This window comes from Pocillopora verrucosa, chromosome 4 (genome assembly GCF_036669915.1).
Source record: "Pocillopora verrucosa isolate sample1 chromosome 4, ASM3666991v2, whole genome shotgun sequence".
Taxonomy (NCBI): Eukaryota; Metazoa; Cnidaria; class Anthozoa; order Scleractinia; family Pocilloporidae; genus Pocillopora; species Pocillopora verrucosa.
The window spans coordinates 28373167-28378432 of record NC_089315.1 but is presented as its reverse complement, the minus strand read 5'-3'; the positions used below and the strand labels follow the sequence as shown (position 1 = coordinate 28378432).

General features: G+C 40.6%; 1 pseudogene; it reads right to left on the bottom strand.

The window, feature by feature from the left end:
- Positions 1-2242: 2242 nt before the first annotated feature.
- LOC136280413 (uncharacterized) lies at positions 2243-2915 on the bottom strand (annotated as a pseudogene).
- Between the last annotated feature and the right edge of the window lie 2351 nt (positions 2916-5266).

The window sequence follows — 5266 nt, the reverse complement described above, 5'->3', positions numbered from 1 at the left end:
TAAATGTGGAAGAGAATGGTTTGACTGGTTTTCCTATTATAACTAATATTTGCCTACATTCACTGCGAAAAGTATAATGTAATATACTCTAACGTAGGGGAGATAAGTCGATTGACTTATGGCACATTTTTAAACTTTGATTTTCCTGCAGACTACAATTTTTCCCTGGGTCTTTTCCCGGTTCATCGAGCGCCAGGGGGTTTTCAAAACTACATGCGCGCAGTTGATGACATTGCTCTTGTCTTACAAAATGACTTGCATTGAAGTTTATTCAGCCACTTTACTAGCTGATAAGGAAAAAAAAAAAGATTTTCACGGATAACAATAAACGCAACAGAATAGATTAACAGGTTTTGCCACCTATTAAGCGTAATTAACTAATTAGATATATTACTTTTTGGAGCAGGTGGGATCAGGCACGCATGTTTCGGATGGCAGTGATCAGTTCAGTAAATTGAAACTAATTTTTTGAACCTTGAAATAATGTATCAAGAGAGGTGCATTGCCATTTCAAATTTATTTTGTCTTCATTGGTCTAATTTCCACCATACTTAGGTTATATCGGTACAAAATAATTCATCAAACAATTCAAATTTTGTCTGAGTTTCCAAGAAAAATACAGAGTCACATTCTATACAAAATTACATCATTTCATAACATATAAACAATAACTGCATATCTCAATTGCTATGGGATTGCACTCTTGACTTCCTGATAACTAAAATGAATAAGATTGAATAAGATACTGAGTATCACGAGTATGACAACAAACCGAGTCGGACGACACGAAGTCTTCTAACTAATTAATCATAAAAACTGAAATTTCCGAAAAAAGAGGAATAGCTAAGTTATGAAAAAAAAGAGTAAAATTTGCTACAGTTTAGGAGTTTGTACAGTACTGTTTCCATCGTGATTGAAATCAAGGTTGAGATTGGTTGATATAAACTACAACTTTGAATGTGATTTCCTTATTGAACTGTCCGATAACAAATTGTCCTATAACAACTTGGCAAGGGAATTAGTGAAAAATAGGAATTTTTCTGACCAATTACAATCAAGGAAATCGTAATTTTTATGATTAATACCAAAATATCATGAATAGTTCAATTCTCTCTACATCCACAGTTGACCGTTTGCTTGACTCTTTTGCCAGTACTCAACGTCACCCATCGATATTTTGGTGGGAAGCATTTTGCAAACCCATAATCAGGTATATTCCACAGGCACCTGAAGCTTAGAGACTGAATTAAGCTTTCCATTTCCTCATTACACGCAATTTCTAGAAAACCTCGGCACATTTCTTCAAAAAGATTGTGGTTATTCATCGTGGTGAATAACAATAAAAGCTAAGTTTTTCGTTTGTCTCACAATGGTCACGTGTGATGTAGATCGCGACGTTTCGACTGCATACTGCTAGTCTTCTTCAGGCAATGAGGTCGACTGGTCATGCGTGATCTTATAAAGCATGATGCTCTGCTGCGATTAGTTGTTTTTCAACAGCTCCGATTGGTGCATTTCGATCCTTGCTGTTTCACCCAGTGATTTGCTCCCTCGGCGGTCCGCTGTCGCACGGCTCTCTTGTTGTTGTGTTTTTTGATCGTGGGCATCCACGCTTCTATAATTTCTATTCCACTATCCCTGTTAATGTTGTCAGGGTGAAGTCTCATCTGAATTGCCTCTTTGACCTTGCGCGTGTAGTAATAAGGGTCACGATCAATAAACTGTACTTCGTTTCAGAGTGGCTTGTGTTCGGTGTTGTGGGCATGCTCTGAAACGGCGGAGGTCTCGGTACAGGCGAATTGGATGTCTCGATCGTGCTCCTTAATTCTGTCTTGCATAGGTCTTCCAGTCTCTCCGATGTACACCTTGCCACATTCACAGAGAATCCTGTAAACTACGCCATACAGCGTTTTACTGCGCGGGCTTCCCGTATACGCTGGTTGTGAGGCGGCCGTCGGGTTCTCTTAAAACTGCAGTATCTAGGAAGGCGAGTTTGTTGTCTTTCTCTGTCTCCATGGTGAAGCGGATGGAAGGCTGCTGGTTGTTTAGATGCTGTAAGAAGTCATCCACGTTTTCGCGATCCAGGACGGTAAAGGTATCGTCCACATAGCGTTTCCAAATCCTAAGCTCGTAGGATCTTGTAGTTATCGCCTGTTCTTCGAAACTCTCCATGTAGAGGTAAATAACAGCGGAAACAGGACTCCCCATGGCGGCGCCGTCTTTTTGCTCGTAAATCGGTCCGTTATACTGGAAGTGTGGATCTCAATACGAAGGTCAAAAGGTCAGTGATTTGTGCAGGCGTTAGCGTGGTGCAGTCTGCAAGGCTAAGGTCGTTCTCGAGTTTCTGCAGTGCGGCTTGTACAGCGGCGTCGATACGAACGTTTGTAAACAGCGACTCTAAGTCGAAAGATACCATGATCTCGTTGTCTAGGATCGTCTCATTGCTAACAGTGGATACGAAGTGAGCTGAATTGGTCACCGTGTACTCTGACTTTCCTGTTAAAGGAGACAAGATGCAAGTAAGCGGATAAATCATATGCAATGGTATTTACGCACGACACAATAGGTCTTAGCGGTACATCGGTCTTTTGTATCTTCGGTAAACCGTAAATTCTAGGCGACTGTTTGCGTCGGGGTCTGATCTTGTTGTAAACGGCCTCTGATGGATATCCGCTTCGCTTCAAGGTAAGGAGCCTTTCTGACAACTTGCGGGTCAAACGATCTGTCGAATCTTTGTTGAGGAGCTGTTACGGTCCGTTCTCAATAAGCGTAGACCACTTGGCTCGGTAGGTGTCGGTATCCATGACTACGTCAACGCGCCCTTTATCTTCTCTCAGGCTTTTAAGTGCATCTCGCATATCCTTCGTGATGTTAGGCTCTGGTGGTTCTGCCTGTTGAAGGATACCGGTGCCCATCGCCCAGTCATTCCCAGGAATTTGCAGCTCGACTTTGATTCAAGTTGTGTTTTTATTGTTTCCGCGGGACCTTTACTTTTCTGAACTGATTCAGTGTAAATATGTTTTAAAGCGAGAGAAAAAGGCTAAAATTTATCACCAGTCTTTAATAGTTTTCCCATTGAGTTCAAAAAGTTATTTTGACGAAGAGCTTAAGTATTTAAAAAGCAACTTCGCGTGACTGTTAAATAGGTTGCGTCCATATCTACCTTAAGAACGTACATCTTACCTTTGAAAAGAAGTTTATCTCCACTCTAACTTGTTACACTGGCCTCTTCGAATTTTACTGGGGAGCTGTTAGCGTCCTAGCTTGTACTGCATTAGATCAACACTCAGCTTTATATACTATCAAATATTTGTTATTTTCAAGAGTTCAACTTCCAGGGTTATTTTGTCTCGTCAAGCTAAGCCAAATAACTTCCATGCAGAATTCCCACTTGCAAGTGCCTTTGCCGGATTCAGATCTTGTTAAACTGAATGGGATGTACGTGTGCATGCAGATTTTTATAAGTGGAGGGGAAATTGCTCTTGTGTCATCCATGGGAAACGAAATAATTAGTGTTCGGTTACTCATAATATTGTTGCATTGTCAATGTATTGGATTCCTATTGACATCAAGACACTGGTCACGATTCGTTTTGCATTAATTCACATCAAAACATCCTTGCTTGTTGAGTTTTAGTGTTGTTTTGCGGAAGTGTAAAAATACCTGAGGATCGTAATTATTCGTTTTAGATCGGAACACGCCTTCAGCAAAGTACTCAAGCCAGCAAACCTCAACTCATCTAAGTCGCTCCTTAATGTTTCTTTATCAAAGAACAACAACAGCCTATTATTAGTGCAGATATATACTTGGAGGGAATCATGCATGCCTGAATCAAAACATGAATAGGTATTCATGAAGACATGTAAATACAGACTATTAAGAAAACCTCAGCAAAGAACTCGCTCGTCTGATGAGTTGCAGGGCTTCCCCGAAGGCAACTAATTAAGTCAGACAACGAATTAAGGTTACTTCCTACCTTCGCAGGTGTCCTTCGGGAAAGAATTCGTACGCAAGCTAGTTTCACTTAAATCCTAGCAAACTATACATCAGAAGAAAGCTTTATGACAGCAGTTGACTGTGAAAATATGAATTGAAGCGACTGTTCTTGTAAGGAGGTGTCAGGAGCCGGTAAGACGTGAAACGACCGAAGGTTCCTCTATTGAATTTATCCGGTATCGGATGCCGCAGCACGAGCAAAATGACCGCTCAGTCTTATTCACAAGGCACCAATCATCATAATGAGTCAGAATTTTTCGATATTCGGATTGGTTGTCTAGATATCAGCATTAAAGTTGGAGTAGCTAAAAAATATGCGAGACGTGTCACGTAAATGAACACAACGAGAAAATATTTCAAATATCAAAATTTCCCGACACACTTTCGTTTGTCGTTACTCCTGGAATGTTTTGGCGAAATCTTGACGACAATCGGACAAATCTTTATACACAATAAAATCAGTCAAACTGGTTGTATTCCTCTTAAAATCAAATGCGAGATTTTAGCTCATAAAGGTTCGCAATTAAACAACTCGCGCCACGCCAAGAAATTATCTCGCCTCCTGAAACTGCCAACCGATGGGACAACGGAACCTCCTGGCATCAATGACCATGAATCAAAGATCTCCCGGGAAAAGTAATCCATTGCAGACATGGTCAGTGGAGCGATGAGGAGGACATCACAATAATGAGCAAAGTTGCCAAAGGCAAAGGAAAATCTCGCAGCGAAGTTGGAAAATCGGAAACTGTGCTAAAGAGCAAGACAACGAATCCACGGACAGCTTTCCAAATTCGAGGCGATTGATGGACTCTTAGCTTGTCAATGTTTTTGTACAAAGGCTTGTATAAAGAAAAGAAAAACCTCGCTTTAAGCACTATGTATGGCAAATTTTGGTTTGACAGCGACTTCTTTGTTTGAAATCTGGACGCCAGCGTGGAGCTCCGCCAGTACCAGTCGCTTTCACAAAGGAATTTGTTTCTTTTCTTGGCAGAAATTTTTTATTCTTTTTTTGTTTTTTAACCAAGGTCTTTCGTCCGCTCTTGATTTTTCCATAAGCACAGAACTTCCATGTGTGAATTTTGTAAAGTGCGCGATGTAAACAAGGTGTGGAAATAAGATGAATATTGAATCTCGACGTAAGCGGTTGCCGCGAAAATTCCCCCAGGGGACTCGCCCGGGTCCGTGATTATGACACCTTCTTGATTTATTAAATTTTATTCGAAAATACGTTTTTTCTAACTAACTCAGTTGCTTTTAAAGATTTCAGAAA